Source organism: Lemur catta, chromosome 5 (genome assembly GCF_020740605.2).
Source record: "Lemur catta isolate mLemCat1 chromosome 5, mLemCat1.pri, whole genome shotgun sequence".
Lineage (NCBI taxonomy): Eukaryota > Metazoa > Chordata > Mammalia > Primates > Lemuridae > Lemur > Lemur catta.
In genome coordinates, this window is record NC_059132.1 from 51642395 (window position 1) to 51666626 (window position 24232).

General features: G+C 43.5%; 1 long non-coding RNA gene across 1 annotated transcript in view; it reads left to right on the plus strand.

The window, feature by feature from the left end:
• The window catches only part of LOC123638270, a 108587-nt gene extending 84642 nt beyond the window's left edge, over positions 1–23945 (plus strand). Inside the window, exon 3 of the long non-coding RNA XR_006735267.1 lies at positions 23710–23945. This is a non-coding gene — a long non-coding RNA (uncharacterized LOC123638270). The remainder of the gene's footprint in view (positions 1–23709) is intronic.
• The last annotated feature ends 287 nt before the right edge of the window (positions 23946–24232 follow it).

Sequence of the window (24232 nt, forward strand, 5' to 3'; positions counted from 1 at the left end):
AGTTCCCAGTCGACCCAGGGTACCATACAGAACAGGTCTGATTCCCCACCCACAGGACAATGCTTTAGAGAGATGACAACAGCCCACGCCTCCCACAGCCAGGTGTGGGGGGGGGGGGGACATCCTTGAGACGATAGTTTAGTCCCTCAACTCCAGTATCCACTGGAGTTTGAAGGCTAAAGTCTCCGTATGTCATCTCCTTAGCACGGTGGTTCTCTACCAGAAACAATTTTATCCCCCAGGAGAACTGGCCACGTCTGGAGGCAGTTTTCATTGTCACAACTCAGGGGAGGGGGTGCTACTGGCATCTAGTGGGTAGAGACCAGAGATGCTACTAAACGTCCTATAATGCACAGGACAGCCCCACCACAAAGAACAATCCCGCCCGAGTGCCAGTAGTGCCCAGGGTGCGAAACCTGCCTCTGCAGGAGCTGAGCCTGGCCAGGCTGTCGCTGTGAGACCTTCCCCAGGAGCCGCACTTCGAAGTTCCTTCCGGGACTGGGCTGAGATCTTTAGTTTCAGGATGAGCTGATGCAAACCAGCACTAGAGCCCTGCGGGAGCAGGCAGGCAGGGAGGGAGGAAGGTGGAGTGGAGTTTCGGGGCGGGGAGGGTGGGGAGCAAGAGGGCTCTCTGTGTGCCTGAGGAGGGGCCACTACTGAACCTCCCCTTGCCCTCGCCCGGGCTTCCCGGCGGACGGGGGACAGTGAGCGGCCCCACTCGGCAGCTCGTGGCCAGCCGTCCGCACGTCGCAGCAGCAGCTTGCCGCAGGCAGGCACGTGAACAAGAAGACCAGCCACGAGAAACATAAGAAAGGAATAAAAGTTGTTTGGTCTGCTGTCAGCAACAGATTGTTGGAATATTCCAACCCCAGTCCAAAAGGAACAACGAACAAAAACAACCAGGAGCCCACGCTTAGCTACAGGAAGCCTCCGCTCTCCTTGTGCCTCGGACCCTTTGCGAGAGAGATCGCTGCTCGCGCCGCCCGCTGCTTTTGCCACGGCCCGGTGAGCGCGCGTGTCCGTCCGAGCATGCGCGTTAGCGCCGAAAAATATGAAAATTCATCTGTGACCAGGAATCAAGGGCAAGTGAAGTTTGTATCTGCTGGAGGTCCGGTGTGGGTGTTTTCACAAACACTTGCTGTCATACACCAATTCCTCATCTATTTGGCATCAACAGATCAACTGGAAATACCATATTTTAAGTGACTCTTCCAGAAATCTCAAGTTTTCCCAATTTAAGAGTAGCCTTAATGTGCAACCTTTTAGGGTTAAAAAAAAAAAACTTTCTAAAAGGTATACATTGCCTTTGCTTCAATCAAGTATATTGACAATAATTCTATTTTTAAGTGACCCAGAACAATAACTGTAATGTAATAATACAAGTAATAAGATGTCTGCAGACCTAGAAGCAGATTGCTCAGACATTAAATGAACCCAGATCATACCTTGGGGTTTTTTTTCCAGTTCTTACACAAACTCCCCATAGCTCTTTTTTTATCCTACTTTCGTGTAGCTGTCAGTTGTTAGTCTTCAGTTCTATCACCGGGCTTGTCCTCCGTAATTCCTGCCTTCTAGTAATTGCTGCTGTGGTCTAGAACAGTGGTTCTTGATTTTGGCAACATGCTGAATCCCCTGGGAGCTTTAAAAATGATCTATGCCTGGGTTCCATCTCCAGAGTTGGGATTTCATTAGTGTGGCCTGTGGCCTGGGCATAGAGGGAGGGTTTAACACCCCCTAGGTGATTCTGTCTTGCAACCAAGGCTGAGAACTACTGGGATATGAAATCCAGTATCTTGTCTGTTAGAATTGTGCATAAAATAAGAGTTAATATGACCTGAGAGATTTTCCTGTGAATAAGCGATAGTGTATAAACCTTTTTGGCATGTACTTAGAACTCTTTGGGCCTCACTTCCTCATTTTTAGCTGTGCCCCAGGGATGTGACCTCAAGCTATGAGAGAGGTAGGATGAATCAGTGGTTGAGTGCCCAGAATCTAGACCTCAGCTACCTTGGTTCAGACCTTGACTCTGCCACTAATTGTGTGTCCCTGAGCAATTTACTCAGTACAGAGTTAGAAGGATTAGATGAGTTGGTGCACAGAGAGGACTGAGAAGAGAAAGGCCTGATAGGGAATAGAATTTACGCCCGATGGACAAGGTGGTGAGACAGAAGTGTGGGCAGTGATAAGAGAATAATGCAGGGGTACTGTGGCACCAGAGACTGGTGACAGTGGGCAGCTGTGACTATTCTGGGCTGGAAGAGGAAGGGGAGAAAGCTATGTTATTGGAATCTGGGAGAAGGTCAGGCTGTGAAAAGACGTAGCAGTCACCAAAGACAAGGCACAGAAGCAGGAAGAGAGGGGAGAGGAAGTACCCCAACCCCTCTCCTTCCAGCCCCGGATCTCCCGGGGGAGGCCCCCACTGGCTGGGCCCTGTGAGAAGCCAAAGAGAATTGCCCCTCAAGCCTCTCGTTCTAGAGGACATGTGCGTCTGCCGCAGACCTTTGGCACTGGATTGAGATAGTTCGACACTGCTGTGGGCAAAAGTCCCATTTTTTAAAAGAAGCTATAAGCTCCTTGGGGTATCTCAGGGCTCAGTGCAACACGCCTCATCCCCAGGGACTAGCCCGTGCTCCTCTCTGAAACTTTTGTCACCGGCTTGCCTCGGTCTCTGTCCCATGCCCCGCCCATGCCCGCCAGAAAACAGCCCTCCTAGTTCACTTCCTCTGCTAATTGAAACACATTCCTGAGCCCAACTTGCAGCAGGCTTTGGAATTTCTTCCTCCACCACTTCCCTGCCCCCAAACACCATCTCTTTCTTCCCACTCATGAACGTTGACCTTTTGTCCAATAAAGACTTCAGTCTTCCAGCCTCCCACTAGCAACTTAAGTAGCCATTCTGGGCTGTGTCTACATTTGCTCCACAAAACCATCCTGGGGTCTCATTACCTATCAAGTTCTGAGTGGTGTAAGAGGAGGCAGAAGCCCCTTTCTTCCAGCAGCTTCCATTCTAAGTGTGAGGGCTAGAGACAGTGCTCAAGGCGAACGGTGGCTTTCCCAGGGGATGTCTATGAAAGGGGCTAGCTCCCTTTCCATGCTTTTTTTTTTCTTTTCTTTTTTAATTTTTTTTTCTTTTTTCTAATGTCATGGCAGATAAGCTCTCCATGTTTTGCCACTGCACCATCTTATAAGTGAAAATTATTAACTTTCAGATTCATGCCTGGGTGCGCCGGAACCTTCTCATACTGTGCTGAGACACACGCTTGGTTGCCCTGGAGACCCTGCAGTGACCCTATTTTCATTTCCATCATAAGAGGTTTCTTTCCCAGATCCTATGACCATATAGATTTTCTTTATCAGATTTAACTGAACTGTTTATCCTTGTTATTCCATGATGTTCCTTCCAAATTCCTTTGAATCCATCCCCTTCCGCCCCGTGTGCATTGTACAATGGTAACAGCCACTGTTCGGCTCTGTTCCCCCTCGGAAACCTGGCAAGTGTTACTACTGTGCTGTCCTGAGTAAAGAGACAAGATGAAGCCACTCCTGTCCCCCTGTCAGTACTCAGGTGCCCTTATGGAAAAGCATCGTAATCAGAGTGCTAAGACCTCTAAAAAGAGCTGGGGTTGAAATTACAAGAGCCCTGGTAAGATTTGACTTGGCAGGATTTTAGCCACTGATTTGGGTTCGGAGTGAACTAAAAACATCAGTACCAGCAATAGCAGCACCCACTGAGCACCCACTCCCTGCAGACCCCCATTCTAGGCCCCAGGCATCCAATCAATGCATCAACGCACACACAACCCCCCACAATAATGCAGGCTAGCATAGGATGAATGCCAATTAAGTAGTACATAAATAATAATAATTAAATTGCATTTTAAAACTCTGTAACACAGGCATTTCCCTTAATCAAGACTCATTTTCTACCCAGCTAGTTTCCCTTTTGATTGATACTGGTGGAGTTTTTACCAGATTTCTTCATCTATCTCTGTTTCCATGTGCATAATTTAGATAGCTGAAAGATGTCTTCCACTTCCAAACCTAATATTAATATATTGTTAACATTTTGAATTTATGACATATCCACAAATTTACTAAAGATTGACCCAGCAGGATCTGAAGACATGTCTTGCGATGACTTCTTATGACTAAAACACTTCAAAGTAGAAATTATCTAAAAATAACTCCCTGTTCGGGTGGGTTGAAGTGTGAGCGTCCTATCCTCAATTCTCCTTTTTGTCAGTGTGGGCGCTACTTTAGCAAAGCCAATAACTCTGAGGACATCCTCCTCCTATTTGTGCACGTGTCACCAGAAAAGGAAAAACAAGGTTCGATACTGAGCGACATGAGTGATTTTGAAGAATGTTTCAGCTTTCAGCCTGTACTGATGAACATGAATACAGGCAAACAGTCACCGTGTCAAAGTGACACCTGCTGTGTTTGCTCCGTCCTTGTTTCTATCCTCGCATCTCTGACAAGGTGTTGAGCTTGCCGCCTACGGGCATGTCAGCCTCCGCTAGACTGTGCACTCGCTGAGAAGGTGCGGGGGGGGGGGGGGGGTCTTCTATTTAAATTAATTAATTGATTTATGCATTTTAATTGCATACATTTGTGGTGTACAACATGATGCTTTGAATGTTTGCACAATGGCTACATCATACTAATTAATATATGCATTATCTCATATCCTCATCTTTTTTTTTGTGGTGAGAATACTTAAAAGCTACTCTCCTAGCAATTTTCAAGTATGCAGTACATTCTGTTTTCTCCACATCCTCACCAGTGCGTGTTATCTTTCGTTTTTTTTGTTAATAGCCATTCTTACTGATGTGAGATGACACTGCTGGGTAGTAGGTATTACTCGGCTTGGCATTCCCAACGTGGAGTGTGGTGCTCTGTGCCCAGCAGGCCTAGGAGTGGATTAATGAATTGATCAAATAACTGATCAATGGAAAAGGAGAAGTGATAGGTGTTAATACTGCTGGACAGCAAGGCTAGACCTAGATCGTGAGAAAGGAAGGTGCATCTACAGCGTCTACAGCCTTCCCTGGTGAAAGGGCTCAGAGTGTGGCACCAGCTGCAGCCCCGTTTGCACCAAGGGATGGATGAGTGAGACGTGCCGGGGTGTCCCTTCCAGGTCTAGGGAAGGACCCAAGGGGTGGGGCCTGCATCACCCTCCAGACCACAAGGCGTGGACACTCCCTGATCCCAAAGGCAGCCCAGCTGAGGACCAGACCACTTAGCTCTGCGTCATACTCCTTTATAATATTCTCTTGTTCCTCCCACAAAACTGGGAGAGATGGGGTTACATGCAAATGAGGGCACATTCTAAAAAGCTCCTAACAAATAGTAACTCCAATTATAACCTGGTTCTCAGGCTTGCACAGAAAGAATGGAAGAATTTGGTCTCAAAAGGACTTTTGGATTTTGCTTGGAAACCATTTCAAAAAAAATTGTTAAGAACAATAGTGTCTCGTAGTATTTTCTGATTTCATTGAAGCTTTTGGCTGAATTCCATCATTAGAGAGGGGGGAAAGCGAATTTGGGTATTGAAGTGTCATTCACGTAGGCAGCATGTCTTGGCTCAACTTGGGAAAATGCTAATGAAGGAACTGATTGTATACAAGAAGTCAGAGCACTACAATGTACCTGTCCACCCCCACAGTAGATTTCCCCAATCATGAAATCTGAATCACTTCCGTGGAGGTGAGGCTCTCTGGGTGGACCCAGGAATTTTCCAGGGAAAAGCCTGCTATTGAGTGATGCACTGAGCAGCACTCACAGGGGCCATTCAAGTCATGGGGTGTCCACATCTGCCTCAGGATGTGTGAACAGCCCAGGGGAATTTGGATCTTGATAACATTGACTCAAGACCTCCAATAAATGAAGTCATACCGAGTCACTGCAGGACAGAATCTGCCAGCAGAAAAGGGAACAGTGGGTTTGACCATAGGTGGGGCTGCGTTAAGGGCAGCACAGGTGCATGGACACAGATGACACTGTCACCAGCTGTTCACACCTTAGTGTTGGTGGCACTGTGTGGCATTTGTCATGACTCAGGTTGCCCTTGCTTTAAGCAAATTCAACCTTTTTGCACACTTATTTTTATAAAAACTAAATTAAAGAGGGATTAATCATTTACAAACTAATTTTTCATTTAACTGCAGTCTTAAATACCTAAAACCTCTGTGCTAGTTAGTTACAATTTTTCTAAATTTTAACTTAAATACCCATTTTCAAGGATACATCTATTAGGTAAAGGATACTCATACAAGGAAAAGTAGATAGGTGATCACATGGCTGCGTGATTCTATCACAATTTTGGGCACTCCTTTCAATCAGCCTTAACCTTGCCTACCCCCACTTTGTCGAAACCACTTTCTCAGCTAAGCTAAATCAGGCAACAGCTGAGCAATAAGGATGTCTTTTTCCATATGCCAGCACAGAGCCAATCACTCCTTTGATGATCTGTTAATGAAGACTGGACAACAAGCAGGGCTGTGGGATGAGGCGGTGCGTTGGCAGGAACAGGCTGACAGTTTCAGGGTCAAGAGAGAAATAATCAAACCAGGGAGAAGAGAAAGGAAAACCAAGCAGACAGTATGAAGAAGAGATAAGAAGAACAACAATCCAATGTCTGTGTGGGTAAGCAATGCTCCCTTTGGACGCTGGAGAATGAGCAATGAAGTGTGAACAGGATGAAGCCAGAAACAAAGACATGGTCTTGCAGCTGCGTCTCCCAGGCATGGCTCTCTAACTTGGAGACTCGTCTGCAGCAACCTCGCTCTCTGGGCTCTGCACCGTGACCACACACCTCCAGGGTGCGTTCAGGCCAAGGCCAGTGGAAAGACAGGCCAGGAGCCAGGCAGCCTAAGGTTAGGGAGGGAAGAAGGAAGCACACCTTCTGCTGTTAGAGCAAAATGGGAATTTTCCAAGTTCATGATCTTGAAATAAATCCATCAGATGATAGCGTTCACTTCCTTCTTCTGTTCCTTCTTTTGCTCACACATCCTAACCTTGATTTAAAACACTACAATGAAAGACAAACTAAGAAGGCAAATCCTGACAACCTGCATTCAAGTGCGCATGTAGCCAGAATCCTTAAAATTAGGAGGTCATCGATTTGTTTCGTTTGAATTTTTTAAAAAGCATGACGTCTGTCAAGTGCTGAATGTGGATACCACATCTGGCACCCAGTCTCCCCTCCCTTCTGTGGGGCATCGGCGGGAGGAACCGCATTTGGCAACTGTTGAAGATTTGCCGGTAGAGAGAGTGACAACACCTGATTTGTTTTCTGCACGTAATGAGTAATCGTTGAGACACAGAGACCTCGACCCTCCCCACCGTCTTCAGATTTAGGAGAAAAGGGTAAACCACTTCCCCAGGTGCAGGACCACGGAAGGGAGCAGAGGGAGAGAGTCACCAGTTTGGCCAGTTCTGCACTGGGCTGTCCTGTGATGTGACAACTGCCTTCTGTAGTGGGGCCACCTAAGAAGTACTTGGGGAAATATCTTGATAGGAGAATCAGACGGAAATACGCTTTAAAGGAAGGGATGCGTCTTGTTGCTCATTGTGGTTTTTCAATACACGAGCCTAGTTTACATAGCAGAGGCACAAATGCAGCTCTGTGTAATGTTGTCATACTTCAGCTATGTGCATGTTTATCATTTCCTTACCAACAACAGCTGCAAAAAACAGCTAAGTGAGATTGGGGAGGAGGGAACAGAGGTAAAGGGGAGTCAAAACATTGGGATGGAACCTACAACTCCCTTGATGAATGAAGCTGCAGATACAGTCGTATGGAGTTGATGTCACATTGTCAAGACTGCATTTTTCCTTCCAAACACAGAAGGAGGGGTGAACTTAAAGCAGAACTGTGAAATTGGAGCAGATGAGGCCCAAGACTTTTTATATCTATTTCTTCAAGTCCTAGAGTGTATTTACCCCCTCCCACACTGGGCCCTTTTAACTGCTTCGACCGCACCTACTGGCAGTTGCCCTCCAAGAAGTGCAAGAGCTCAGACTGCACCTGCTAGCCGTTAAGACCAGATCCAGCTATGCTACCAAATCATTCTGCAACGGGGACAGCCCCACACTGCCTGAGCAGATCTTTCTGTCCTGCCACAGGCTGCTGAAGTGAGGAAAATGGGTCAGTACCAGAATCTGAACTTTAGGATGGGTTGGCACTCAATCATTGTATTTGCTTGCGCCATCGCTTCAGCTTGGAATGACATCTCCCACCCCAACTCGCTTCGGTCATCTCACTCCTCTCCTTCCTCCATTATTGCCCTGCCTCCTCCTAGAAGCCTTCCCTGAAATGCTCAAGCAATTCTCTTTCTTTGACTTCCCTCTTTGTGGTCTTGCGTGTCTCTCTGGGTTTGTCTGTCCAGCTAGACTGTAGGTGACTAGACAGAGGAACTGCATGGAGGGTGAACGGACTCTTCCCAGGTGCCTTCTTAGTCGGGTAACTTACCCTCACTGAGCCACATGATGCATTAGAGCAGCTGCTCCCTCGGGCCCAGCCAGCCAGCTCCCGTGTGCAGACTGGACGCTCCAGGGGATGTTGCTATTCATGATAAAATTAAGGGCTCAAGAGTTTCCTTGCTTTACAGCTACGTCATTGGAGGCCGATAAGCCCTGGCCAAGTTCATTCAAGGTCTCCAGCTGTCCTGAAAGTGTCTGCTTGTTTATTTTAGGTAGATAACTGTTGCTATTATTCCTGGGAGGGTAGGAAATGCCGGGGGGCTGGAGATCACTGGAGAGTCTTTAAATTAAAATTGTGTGCAGATATGTTAGCATCCTTGGCACATTAAAAGAAGGGGAGGGGGAGAAACCACATAGTCTGCCTTTGGTGATACTGTAATTGTAGCTCCTCTAATAGCAGTTAATCACTACTTACTGCTTTGTAACCTAAGGGTAATGAACACTGGAGCTTTGCTTGTTAATTGAAGTTGACAGAATGCTAGAAAGAGCCCCATGGCAAACCCATCCCATCAGGGGAGTATTTTCTCTTTGTTTATCAGGAAGGGAGTGTTTATTTATTTTTTATGGCTTACTCTAGGTTTAATTCGGAGGACCTGAAGAGATTATTCTTAAGAAAGTCCTTGGGGACAAAGTCTAGTTGTTTGCAGGGAGCATTATCTCAGCATTTAACCTGGCACAAACAATTAATAAGTGATCCATTTTACCATTACAACCTGAATTTATCTCTGGGAATGAAAACAGACCAAAACCAGTGGCACAGCTCTGATTCTCTCTTCCCAAAAGTCTCAGCAGCTCTCTAAATAGCCTAAAACAGCAGAGAAGGTCAGACACTAATCATTTAAGTTACCACAGCAGCAAGAGTGCCCTATTACCTAACCAGACAAAGTCCAGAGTGGGACTGTAGGGGTGGCAGTTCCATAGCAGGGCCACCCTGCAATGCCATCACTCACTTTCTCCCTCAGCCCAAAACCTTTAATGCTTGGTTTTGCATTAAACATTTTAAAGCTGGAAGAGACCACCACTTTTGCATGATAAGAAATTTTAGGAATTTGGGCCTCCTAAGTTCAAAAATTCTAATTTCAATTTTCACCTTTGCCGAAATTTCTTATAAACACCTAAAATTTCTCATCCTAATTTCAAGCAGATTTAAATATCTCTGTAACTAAGTTAAAGCCCTAAGATATAATACAGTGTTCCCATTTTATTCAGTTGAAATAAATATAAGTTTAGCCCTTTTCCCCAAATACTAGTAAATTTAAAAACCAACAACTCTAACTCAGTCTTATTTTATATATATATATATTCTTGTATTCCTCTTGTTTTCAATAAATGCCTTTTATAAGTATATTGACTCTATTGTTTACCTTGGTTTACTGATATCCAATATTAAAATTTCTACCAGATAATTTATAAATCAGCGAATTTGATACATGTTAACTGAAGATTTACTTTAATTTTCTACCTTGTCTCACCAAACACAATAGGAACTACTTCTGCTAAGCATGTCCCAGAAAATATGCCCTCTCCCATTTTTTCATTTGCCACATTTTGATTAGAGTCAAAGAAATTGAGTTATTGAAGGAAATGAGCCAGTCAAGCCACTGACCTCCTGTTCCCAGGTGTGGTCACTGAATTTCAGAGTATGCCCCTAGAAGTAAAAAAACAAAACAAAAAACAAATTTTATCCTTGTTCCCAGAGCTCATCAGACTCTGGAGCTGACTCAAACTAACCCAATTTATAAGGGACTGATGAATGTGCAGAAATCAAATGAGAAAGAATAGGTAAGAAAGTCAGGGATGGGCTGTACCCCACAGGTATATTCTAGTAGCTGGTGCTTTGCCTTAAAATCTTAGAAACTTGGTCTTATCTGTGTCCAGGGGTGACATCAACTAAAATGTAGATATGCATAGGGTATGCTCCAGAATGTCTAATTTATTCATAATGCAGTGGACTGGAATATGCAATTACGTGGGCATGATTGTCTCCCTGGAGTCAGCCCATGTGGGAAGCCATATCATCATCAGAGGCCACTTTATTGATTGATCTTGACTATTGTCATAAGCAACAAAATGCTAGAATTTCATAGGATCCCTGCCTGAAAAACTATCTGAAAGCCAAGTAATAATGAGAAGGGGCTGGAATAAGTCAGCCTAAGAGACTGACATTAATCGAACATGAACAAAGTTGAGTTAAAATAGCCCGATGCATCCATCTGACAGCAAGAACGATCTTGCAGTTCAGGATTGCCAAAATATAATCAAGAAAAGTAGAGACCAATCAAAATACATTTTTCAGACCTACTGATTGTGAAAAATCTGTAATGAAGAAAAACCAACTACAATAATGTCTTAAAATAAATGCAGGTGCTTACATCTGTGAACTGGTAGATTGCTTGTGCGTGAGATAATCCCATCCATAGATTTGATGTACTTGTAGCTCATACAGATTCCATGACAACACAGGTCTTCCGACTTACTTGGCAATACTGTTTCTCACTCTAAGTGAACTCTTATTCCGGCTGTGACTGCATGAGTGTCTTTTGAGTTAGATCAGTAAGGCTTCATCTTCCGAGACTCATCAGCTCTGGATGGACTAAAAATGTCCAGCTTCAGGGCCTCCAAAGCTGAAGCCCGACTCTGCTGTGGTCTAAGAGTGCTGTAGGGTGAAGCCAGAGGGTCATTGGACTCCCCTTTTCATTTTTCTCTACTTAAATTCAATCTATTCTTAGGGCATAGTACTTAGAAGTAAATTTTATTATAAGCCTTAGATACATATGCAACTGTAATTAGTTTATGGAGAACTGGAAAAAGGTAATTTTTCTTCTCCAGACAAAACCCATGTCTCAATAAACAATGACTATAGCTCCATAATTGTCTTTTCTTACTAGCTGATCAGCACTAGACCTACTGAAATACACATGCCCACACACCTGGGATCTTTGTTGCAAATTGGGAGTATATGCAGCAATCAGCATACGTATTTAGGTGAAAACCAATGCCTTTAACAGCCCTGGAAGCCCAGCTTTCTCCTCCAGTACCAAAATCATCTGCATTATTATAAAGCCATTTCTTAAGCTGTATACAATAAAGTTAAGATATAATTATTAAAGCATTATGAAAGAATATTTGGGAACCATATCCCTGCAGCCAAAGAAGTGGCAGCTCCTTTTTGCAAAGACTTCTGACCTTATCAAAGCCTCAGACTAAGAATTCAGTTCATCAGTTTATCTGGTATGTTATAAGCACAAGAGCCATTTGTTCTTCACGTGATAAGGTCAGATGGCATGTCGTAAGCCACTTCCAGATTTAGTTTTCTTTTTTTTTTTTTTATTGAGACAGAGTCTCGCTCTGTTGCCCGGGCTAGAGTGAGTGCCGTGGCGTCAGCCTAGCTCACAGCAACCTCAAACTCCTTGGCTTAAGCAATCCTTCTGCCTCAGGCTCCCGAGTAGCTGGGACTACAGGCATGCACCACCATGCTCAGCTAATTTTTATATATATATATATATATAAAGTTGGCCATATATATATATATTTAGTTGGCCAGATAATTTCTTTCTATTTTTAGTAGAGACGGGGTCTCACTGTTGCTCAGGCTGGTCTCAAACTCCTGACCTCGAGCGATCCACCCGCCTCGGCCTCCCAGAGTGCTAGGATTACAGGCGTGAGCCACCGCGCCCGGCCCAGATTTAGTTTTCTTGAAAAGACACCTTTGCAGGGAGCATGCCAGAGAGAAATGACTGTGGCTGAAATAAAACAGTTGACATCTAGGGATACTGATTTCAGAAACAGCGGCTGAAAGTTTTTCATGAGGGCTGTTTGTAATCAGAAGTCAGACAGGTAATTCCAGCATGTGCAGACTTTCTTTGGCATGGTGGTGTAAAAACTGTGAGCAAAATGTCTACTCGACAGAAGCAATCCCCACTCCCATCTATTGATGCTTTTGCTCCTGATTCACAGCAATAAATGGTTCTTAGGTGAATAAGGAGAAGGTAATTCATTCCCTAAACACACACCAAGACAGTCCAGTCTTCCTGCATTAACTTCCTGTTTAATGCAACTGATCCACACCATTAACCTGTTTCCCCGAGACTTCAAATGGCCTGACCAGGCTGGCTCAGCTGATGAGGATGGAGATCAGACACCTCTCAGTCAAGGTCACTGACTGAAGGCATTGTTGGAAACTGCAATTGCCCTTGGTTAGGCTTAGACCACTGATTACAATTTTCCATTCCTCGATGGAAAATATGAATCAACACAGTAGCTGAAGACTAATTAAAGATCAATAAAAAGCAGCAAAGTTGTGTTTTAATAAATCTACTTGGCTAAAAACCCTAGTGGCCAGAAAGAATAAATTCAGCTTCTTAGTGAGCTTTCATCTCCAAAGTAGGATCATCTGCCTCCAGGCTTACTCTTGTCAGTGAATTTGTTGTCTACACAATGGCTTCTTTTCCAAGCGCTTAGGGCAGGTTTCTCAAGGTTGGCACCATTAACACTTGGGCCCAGATAATTCTTTGTTGTGGTGCTGTCCTGTGTATTGTAATATGTTTAGCAGCATCTCCGGTGCTACCAGATGCCAGTGGCACTACCCCCTGCTCACCCTCTACCCCTTTTGTGACAATCAATAATGTCTCTGGACATGGCCAAATGTCCCCTGGAGTGGGTGACACCAGTTGAGAACCACTGGTTTAGGCCAGTATTTAATAAACACATTTTATCTGTACCAATGACGCCTCTCCCTCGATTCCTCACTCCTAAGCCCGCCAAAAGAATTGCCTCTTGTTCTGTTAAAAGGAGACCAGCTTTAGTTTAAACAATGTTTCCACCAATATTACTGGTCATAAGTACAACACGTTAATGTATTCAATTGTTAGCGCAGGATAGGGTTCTTAGAGAAAAGTACTTCATCCACACACACTGGACAACTAAAATTGAAAACCTGAAGTACACATTTGTTAAAAGAACAAAGTAAGTTGAAGCCCAGAAAATACTATAGAAATATTCAAGTAATATTTAAAACTCCTCTAAAATCTTACCACCCAGAAATAACCATTTACTGATATTTGGTGAGCATTTTTCCACATATACCCATATACAGATATAAAACCTGGCGGAGATATAGAAGTTCTTCTAGAAAATAACCCAGGATTAATTGTCCTGTGATTTCATATTGACATTTACAACCATAAGATTATACTCATGTAATTTTAAACCTAAGGTATTCAATTTAATTTTCCTTCAATTAACAGATGAAAAAGAAACTGAAACCTGAAGAAATTGATAAACTTCAGATGTTTCTTCACTGCTAGAGATATTATTAACAGTTCTTAAAAGCTTCCTCTAGTTTAAGAAAATGTTTACACAAAACTTAAAAGAGCTGAAGTTATTGTTATTTTTAAACTGTGCTTTTCACAATTGACTCCTTGATAGGAAAGATGAGGAAATTAGTTCACTTAGATTTTTTCCACCTCTCTTCCCCCACTGCCAATGCGATTCGTTATATTAAAATATTTACATGTGTCCTTTAACTTCTCTTTAGCCGTGCTTCCCACAGTTGTTCGGTCTCAGTTCTATTTTAAACGAATCCACAGCCTCTCAGTTCCTGAATTCTTTATTTTGATTCTTTTTTTTTTTTTTTATGTTGGTGGATTAGTTTTCAAGACACAGGTTTTATTTGCAAAAGGACTCACAGATGCTGTCTTTCTTGAGCTTCTGAATCCTTGGTAATATCTGCCTGCTGCTTTCTCACTCCAGTGACAACTCTGCCGGAGACCGAATTCTTGGCGACCCTTCCCTCACTTAGGCTTTACAGACACGGCTTCAGTTCTTGGCCGGTTCCCACTGCGGTGGCCTCTGAGCCCACACCGGGGGGTGGCCTAGCTCTGGGGCGGGTCCCCTGGGTTCACTCTGCTGTGTGTGGGGGGGGGGGGGTGTGTGGAGGCTGCCATGTACCCGGGGCCGGGCACAGAGCCACGTCTCCCCCTCTCAAAGCGGATCCTTGCTCCTTGCCCACCGCCCTCCTTCCACATCCGGGGACTTTCATGGCTGCCATTTCCCTCTTCTACTCTGTTCCCATCTGGTCTAGAAGGCACCGGAAATGGAGTCGCTTCCTCCCCTTTCCCTGAGGAAGCCACCATTTCTCTCTCTTTTCATCTTCTTTCTGCCGGATTTCCCCTCTCAGGACCTGCAGTTTAGCTCTGCCTTCTGGGTGCTCCTAGTGACTAGTGGGTACCAAAGAGGTCTTTTTTGTATACTCTTAATGTATACTTATTCCAAAAATGTACGTATGAAATAACCAAGAACTCTTTGTCCCATGACTCCACATGGACATTCTGGTATGGATTAAGAAGCACTTACCCTTCTAGACAGGGAACTCAACAACTTCTTCAAGAGGTAGCACCCAATTTTCTCTCGTCTCCCCTCACCCCCCTAAATTTTGACTGTATTTTCCTCTCAGCTTTACACACGTTAGCACAGGAAAAGACCAGACTGCATGAGTAATTATCTTTTTAGACCATGGCAAAAACCATCTCAAAATACCCTGTACATCAAGGTCTTCAGTAAATATTTGTTGATAAACAGGATGTATTGAGAACTCTGTCAATGTGTTCCAGGGCTCAGGAAAAAAGGATGCATAATGGAATGTCAAAAATAAGTGAAAGATTTACATACTGAGCGCTCCCCTGTGAATAGCACTGCTCTAAGTTGTTTACGTAAGTGGTCTTGTTCAGTCTTTACAACCACCCTAGAAAGAAGGTATATTATTGTCCCTATTTTAAAGATGAGGACACAGAGACATAGCAGAGTTAAGGAATTTGCCCACGGTCACACAGCTAATAAGTGGTAAAGTCTGAACTTGAACCCAAGAAGACTAGGAGACGCTCTGCTATCTACATGGATTATTATGAGGGAAATGGACTGTTCTCCATATTGACTGAGGTTTGCAAGGCTTACAGAAACATAAATGAGAATCTAGGTTAAGAATGAACTTCCTTTCTTGAAAGTGATAGGGCTTCATCCACCAAGAGAGGTTACAAGCTCCCTGTGTAAATGTCCCAGACAAAAATGGCACCTACCCATGTGTGACCTTAATACATTCCCTTCCAATCCAACCAAAGGATGAATTCATGATGTCAAAGGCCAGGAATGTGAATTGGGGAGATGACAATAACAGCTTGCTTTCACTTTCCAAAAAGCACAAACCAGCCAGCCCAAGACGGCTCTCTCTGCCATGCACTCTCTGCAGCTCAAGAGGGCCATGCATGTGCCAAACAGATTAAACGCTGAAGGAATTCGATACGATCACTCCTGGGAAGGGTTTTTTCCACTACTCTCTAATCCAATGAAGCCTAGGCTGGCAAAGGCAGCTGAATTAAGAGAGTGACTAAATATGCAGAGTCCTTGGAGGTTAGAGTACAGTCTGTCTACAAGGAGAAGGCATTTTGCCTTCAGTCTGTCTGGATTTCTATTATAATATCTACTGCAGACTATTAATCATGAAGGCCAGACTTTTGAACCTCTTTGAATTGTTTTACACTTAACCAGAACTCTCCCCACTCCCCACCCCAACCACACACACACATACAAAGCTACAAAATCCTGCCTGGTTATCTGATTTAAATTATTTTAAACATTTTTTGTTAATGAATTTATTTTCTGAGATGGGGTTTTGTTCTGTCACCCAAGCTGGAGTACAGTGGCACCATTATACCTCACTGTAACCTCGAACTCCTGGGCTTAAGTGATACTCCTGCCTCAGCCTCCCAATTAGCTAGGACTACAGGTGTGCACCACCACACCTGGCTAATTTTTTTTTTTTTCTCACTATGCTGCCCAAGCTGGTCTGGAACTCCTGGCCTCAAGTAATCCTCCCGCCTTGGCCTCCCTAAGTGTTGGGATTACAGGCATGAGCCACTGCTGCTAGCCAAGTTTAAACATTTAAACAGTGGTTTACCTGGAATATATATCCTGCATTGAGCATATATTTAATAGCTTTAAAATGGACTCAAACAAAAACAAAAATGCAATTACATATGCACATCATGAAATCATCAGAATTAAAAATTAGCCAAGGACTTATTGTTCATTTCCTTTAGATTTCCTGTTAAAACATTGGTTACCCAGATTTTCACCATCAGGAATACTAATGGGAAAAAAAATGGAATACTTCATTTTCTATAAGACAATTTCCATCGGATTTTACTGGGTGAGAATTTGGCCCAGAGTTTACACTTTAAGGTCTGATTTTACGTTTGAAATGTCACCTGATTTTACTTGTGACTTTCACATAAAGCTGATGTCATAATTTACAACACCACACCTATCTGAAATCTATGAATCTCTCCTCTTAGTTCATCCACAACCCTATTTTACATGTGTTTAACTGGGCTTTAACATATTTTATTCTTTTAATGAATCTATACTGCATTTAACTCAGAATTTTTTATTTTAGTTTTCTGGGATGTGTGGATGGAAATGCTTTTCTATAAGAACCCTATTCCGAGATAACAATTGAAGCCAAATTGGAAATGTGGATCCATGCTGGTATCCAGGTTCCAGAATAGTCATAATTCCCCATTCCAACCACACATAAATTCCTAAACTTGCCTCAAGCTGAGAATCTGGGAAGTGAACAAAGTCTATGTTTTCCTTCTTCTACACTCCGAGGAGTGGGTTGCGTGTTTCCACCTTAGGGCAGGGAGGGAATCCAGACCGCAAGCTCTTGATCGCACAGTTGGGGAGGGTGGAGGGATAGAGCAAACATCTAGCTAGGCCAGTAGAATGTTGCCACCAATCTGTCACCAAAATTACTGCCAAAATTTTCAAGGTGCATAAAAAGTAAGTCTTTAAAGCAAAGCCTCTTTGGTGCTTTCTTTTTGAAAGTTTCTTGCTAATTTCCTCCTGTGCTTCCCTGTTGATCTGAGAGCTGGAGCCTACGTACCAGCAACTCACAGCAAACAGAACCTTGGCTGGCAGGCTGCAGAGCGAAGGGCCTCATCAAACCACAGACCTCTGCAGATCAGGTCTGGGCACATGTTTGGCACCAATTTTCCACATTCCAAAATACTTAAAGCTTTTGATTTGTCTATTTCTGTAAAAGAAATGCTCCAAAGTCAGATAAAGTTATGGAATTGAGAGATATTTAAGATGGAGGTTTCCACTAGGAATGATTTTTCCAAGGAGGTGAGTTCCAAATTTAACATCCTAGGGGTAAGACAAGAATCTAAACACATCACAGCAATAATGATCATCTGGTGGTCTGCAGGCTTCATCACTGGGCCAAGGTGTTCTTTCACTGCACAGACTGTACTTGTTTGAGGATTTTAGTGGAGCAGGAATAAGGGGAAGCAGAGAAAATGAAGTGAAAACAAGGTACAAGTTGTTCATGACAACCACATATCCTGGATTTTCCATGACCGAGTTCGTATAATCTCTCTGATTGTTCCCATAAATGTGATCATACTTGCCAGGTTGTATGTCTCAGTTTTTAATTAGGAAAATTAAGATTAAAAACTAGGTATAGTTTATGAGACAGGATACAGCTTTATTGCTCTTTGAGAGCTATGATTGTGCCATATTTATCTTTGTATTTCTACTGCTTTCTATGGCATATGGCAAATAAAAAAGGCTCAACCTATGTGGAATGAATTAATTAAAAAATAGAAATTCAAGAAAAATATGGGAGGATAAGTATTAAATTTTATTGTTTGGTCTCTATTACTGATTTTAACATAAGCTAAAAATGCAAAGACCTAGTTCTAAACCTGGCTCTGCAGAGTGCCACTGAGAAAGTTATTAAACCTCCCAAAGCTCACTTTTGCCATCTATGAAATGGAGATAAAAACTCCCCTTACTTAGCTTATGTCAGAGAATTATTATATAAACCAATTAAGACATTGAATGTGAAAATGCTTGGTAATCTGAAAACAAATCCACACGAATGTAAATTTTTATCATTATCATTATCATTACTAATCATCACTGCTCTAGTACTCTGGGTGGCTCAATCATCTCAAATCTTACCAAAAAGAAAACTGCTAGTAGCCACAATAAATTTCGTGGCAATCTCAGCTTACTTTTCAAAATGGCTTTGTTTTTATAGTAATTAAAAAATAACTCATAACATTTCATTCTTTGTCCCCGCAGTGAGCCAACCAGGGCATGATTAAATTTAGGGAATTATGGAGCACCAACCCCAGGAAGAATTCTTTTGCAATGTACAAACATATGCATGTGCACACGCACATACACACACACACACACACACACACACACACAATACCACATATCCTTTCAGCTCTGAGAATGTTTGATATTAGGTGTGAAGAACCACCCACAGAAAATTGAGAAATAGTTTGCCTTCTGTGACCAACAAACTTTTTGTACCTTCTTCCTCTTCAATATTGTCCTTAGTCCCAGATGTCCAGGATCCCCCAGTTATTTAGGACCCACCATACATGTTCCTAAACTTCGACCACTTCTGTTAAGTCAGCTAATTCGAGCCCATTTACTCAATGCCCACAACTGGGCTGACAATGAACAAGATGAGAAATCATCATCTTCTTCCTCATCATCTTTCCAATCTTCATCATTGCGTGCATATTTACTATGTGGCTTTACATTCATCATCTCTCCATCTTGCCAACACTCTAGAAATAAATACTATTAACCCTATTTCATAAGTGGGCAACTTGAGATGCGAGATGATTAAGTTGGTTTAAAGATTGGTTTAAAACCAATTTCTCCTGATTCTAAAGTTCGTGTTTTTAACCATTTCACCCTACTGCCAAGTGTTTCTATGACAGGAAACTGTTGGTGTACTAGACAAGGGGTTTACAACAAGGAGGAAGTTCTTCTGGGAGCTCCTGAATGTACATTCTCTACCCTGTTTATTGCTGTCAATCTGCCAATATATATTTTTGAACCCTTTTCTATACATAGCCTGCTATGCTAGGCCTGGAGGAATATAAAGAACTAATCATTTTTATAATATAAGTGACTAATAGTTATTTAATTCCCTTTTCTAGGATTATTTGTATTTTAAAAGAAAGGCTAATATAATAGGCCAAATGAGTGAATTTTTAATGGTACAATTTCTGACACTGAGGCAAGCAGATGGGGAAGAAGCTTTGTTTCTATAGTGGTGTGTGTGTGTGTGTGTGTGTGTGTGTGTGTGTGTGCGGGCAGTCAGTCACTGCACTACTAACACCATCCACGTAAGCAACCCTCTAATGTAATCTCTCAAAAGATTTGACCTTGTTGGCATCATTCTCAATACCTTTATTCTAGATGTAAAAATGACTAGTTAATATTAATATTTGGTTAGTCCGTCTTAAAGTTTAAAGTTAAAACTTAAAGTCTTAAAGATATGACTTGTTTCTCCTAACTCCAGTGGGGGTGAAGGGGTACATTTCAGACCACACATGTCTGTGTATTATTTGTTTTTGTAAGGTGTCTTTTTCCCCCTTTCCATTGAGAGCATACAAACAAAACTCCATTGTATAAGCAGTCAATTTTTCTAACAGTAATGCACACCTAGAGCTCTAAGATTAAATCATTATACATACTAATACAATTATTCCCGGCAGTACTCCTTTGTAGTGCTGGTGTTAGGAGACAAGACTAAAACTCATCCTCAGAGTCCACCGAGCCTGCGTAGGCTCCTGCTGTTTTCAAGGGTATGATCCAGTGCTTAATGTACAGGAATCTGAAATGATTTGCTCTTTTAGAAACTTGGGGTTAGCCATTTCTGCCCCTTTTCCAAGCTGGCCTTTGGAAGTGAACGGTCTTTAAGCGTAAGTGAACTGGAGAATGTTTCTACGCAGCCAGTTTCAGGGGGAGAGGACCTTCTAGGATACCTCAGTTTCCAAACAGCACTCCCTGCAAGGTTATCAGAGAAGAGGCAATGGAAGGAGGCCTTCTGCTGCCAGAGGGTCTTATTTTGCAAGGCCGCTCAGCCTGCATGGCGTCGTCGGGTGAGGAGGGGTGAGCATACCTCCCCTGGCAGGGCACAAAGGCCAGGGGTATTTCCCTCCTGACCTTGAAGCTGTGTCTTGCTCTTTCACACAAACCGTGCAGAGCTTGGTCACATTTCTAGATCCCCCTCAATCCTGCCCAAAGTGACTCCACTGCCTCCCCCGGCCCCCCGAGAAAAATACCAGCAGCACCAAGTTCCAGCAGAGAAGAATGAAGTGTGCGTGTTTTCTGGTTTCATACTGCAGCTCTGCGAGCTCCTCTCAAGGCAGAAACAGCCTGTGCACTGCCAGAGACTGATGACGTAATAAGCAACCTTTCCCCAGCCGTTGACAAGCCTCACCTTGCTCTGAGGCACAATTGCCTCTGAAAAGTTTATGGCTCTGTGTCCTCCAACCCAAGGGATATTAGCCCTCTGGGGGAGTTTAATGCCCTTACTCAGCCTCACACTGAGTTGAACGAAAGGGCCAGCAGTCACTGATGTGTCACGACGTGCATGGCTTCAGGTAGTTCAGAACCTGCAACCTTTGGTCCAAATTACAGGAGATGAGCTCAGATTGTGAACTGGTTTCCAAAGCAGGTCAAATAGCAAAAAAAAAAGAAAAAAGAAAGAAAGAAATCTTCTTCAGATCAATAACTGAGTGACCCGAAATTTAAATGTAAAACATGCATCAAAACCCACAAAACCACTTCCTTTGAAATTCTTGCTACTAAACATGTTACAGCCCTAAGTGAGCCTTGTTCTAAGCAAAGTTCAGAGAAAAGCATTCACACCTTTTACGAAGAGTCAGCCAGTCAGAGTGCTGGGGCCCAGCTCTCACATTGTTATCAGGAAAAATGCTGATGTGCAAGCCACCATGGCCTGGTTAAGCCCCTGAGCCTTCCTGGTAGACATGTGCTACCCTCAGAGAATCCCATAGCTTAATGGTACGAGTCCTGTAAAAATTCAATTACATCAAGAAATCACTCTTGTGTATGCTACGAGATGCCGTGAAGAATCTGAGTTTGTCTACCTTCAATTTGCACTTTGGTTTTAGATGGATGATTTAGAAAAGGGTCTGTCATTGTGAGCTTCAAGAGTGCAGGGTCTTGGCCTGGCGCGGTAGCTCATGTCTGTAATCTTAGCACTCTGGGAGGCTGAGGCCGGAGGATCGCTTGAGCTCGGGAGTTTGAGGTTGCAGTGAGCTATGATGATGCCACTGCACTTCATCCAGAGCGACACAGTGAGATTCTGTCTCTGAAAAAGAAAAAGAAAAAAAAGAGTGCAAGTCCATACACAGCTGTGATAGAGCCCTCTTTCTTCTGGCCTTGACCTCTTTCGGGATATTCCAACTCCACAAAAGGTTATCATTTGTGATTATGATTAGTTATTTATATCTTGCTGTGAATGGAGGCTTCAGAGTCAGTGTTAAAAGCAATAGATGTACCAAAGGACATGTGTCCATGGGCAAGGGACAAATAACTAGGACAGAAGACAAGGAATAAAACAAGATAAACTTTGACGCCACACGATTAAACACACGCTTGAAGCATCTACATTACGCCTGGCATCTGCAGGGCTGCTGGAAGGCAGAAATGAGAAGCCTCAGTCCTCATCCTGTTTAGAGCTTTGCCTGAGCTGGGCTCTTTTGTTGCATTGGAGTTCAAGTTTGCAAATCTCTTTAGTGCTTCCTCAGGAGCAAGAGAACCCAAGAAAAAATTAGAACAAAAAGGGAAAAGTAAAGAGCATTGTTTAGAGTGGTGACATTGACAAAAAGGAGCAAAGTTCAGAAAAATGGTTTATTTGGGGGACTATAGAGACAGACCTGGACTAGGATTCCAGAGGTCCACGGGCTGATTCCAGGCTGGCCTCTGTGCACTCGTGGGCCCTCGGGAGGCCCCCTCCTCTCTCTAGATCCTACTTTTCCCATTGCATAAATGAGGAGGGTAAGACTACACTGGGGGCTCCCAACTAGGGGTAACTTTGTCTCCTAGGGGTTATTTGCCATTGTCTAGAGACAATTTTTGTTGTCAGAATTGGGGGAGATGGGGCACCACTGGCATCTAACGTGTATAGGCCATGGATGTTGCTAAACATCCTAAAATGCACAGGACAGCCCCACAATGAAGAATTATACATCACAGAGTGTCAATAGTGCCCAAGTTGAGAAACCCTGGGAGGAACCCCATTGGAAGGGTCCATTAAGCCCTGATAAGATCCAGGTGATTCGCTGTCCCCCAAAACAGTATCGATCTGGAACCAAGATTCCAATGGCCATACGTTGCATTTTTCCAAGACCTGAGAGCCAAAGTGATCCATGATACTTGTAACTTTTGCCTTGTTTTCTGACATTCATGAGCATGTGTCCAACATACCCAGAGGTTGAACAAAGCTACTCCACAGGAAGGTTGGCCTGCAGTGAAGTTGGGAGGTGCATGGAAGTGGATTGGTCAGCAAACATGCCATCCACACGGGGCTTCTCTGAGTTTGCACAAAGGACAGGATGTCATTTATTGATACTAAAAGGCTACTGCAAAGGCTCTATTGAATCCAGTGTTTGTAACATGTATGTAAGAATTAAATATTAAAGAATACTGTGAAAGAGATACCACCCACACTTCTTGGTAATCATTTAGCAAATACAGCCAACAAGAGCAGAGGTGCTCCTGGGGTGTTAGAATGGGCTGGAGAGTTTCCAGGAGGTTGCCAAGAGTCACAGAACTGTTCTGCCCTCCTGCTGCAGACACAGCCGGTGGGAGGGGAACCAAAGGGAGAAGGTCTCAACGGGAAGATTCCTGCCAGAGCAGTTGGGGCCCTGCCTTGTCAGGTGCTCGGTGTAGGAAAGGTGGCTTGTGCATCTGCCTGCGTTCTCCTAACCCTCCAAGGCTTGAAATATCCCCTCGAGATTCCATTGTGTTGTTGCTGTTCAGTTACGATACCCTGTGCCCTATCACCCTCTAGTAAAAACCGTACACAGTGACTTGTAAAATTCTTCTTATTTTGCTGGGCCAGGACCGAGATGCTCTGTGGGCATGCTGAGGGGGGCATCTGGTGATGCTACTTCCATAGCCCCCTGGAAAATGTAGCAAAAACTATTATTCGATGAGATGGAGAATACAGGCTCCCCTCAACTTCTGCCCAAATTACTGCAGTGGCATCCTAACTGGTCTCCTCACAGCTATCTAATTCCCTTCCAATCTTTCCCCACCAATGCAGCCAGCATGAGTCTTTCACACTCAAAGCTAATTATGTTACACTCCTGCTTAAATTCATAGAATGAATCCATGGTGCTCTGGAGATGAAGAGAAGATTCCTGAACAGATCCCAAAAGGCCTTGCATGAATCCAATGGCTACCTGCCTCTCAAGTGTAACATCCCACCAGCTCCCTCTGCTTCAAGTACACTGGCTTTTTTTGAGTTACATAGATGTCCCCTGCTCTCTTCTGCCACAGAGCCTTTGCAAATGCTGTTTCAGCTGCCTTCTACTCTCTTCCTCCCAGGCCCTCACCACCCCTTGCCACCTGATTAATTCTATTCTCCTTTCAGAGCTCAACTCAGTCATTGACTCCCTCGCTAGGTCATTCTTCCTATATGACCTTTCATGGCAACTTGAATCTCTTCTTCATAGCTCTTTACACAATGACGATTTTACACTAATTTTATGCATTGGTGTTCAATAAGTATCTACTGAATAAACAAATGAACAAATGAATCATCTCCTCCAGGGGTGGACTAGAGCCTTCTATTTCTGTCTCTTTGGTGGTTCTATTCTCTTAACACGGGAAGCTGATGACTTGT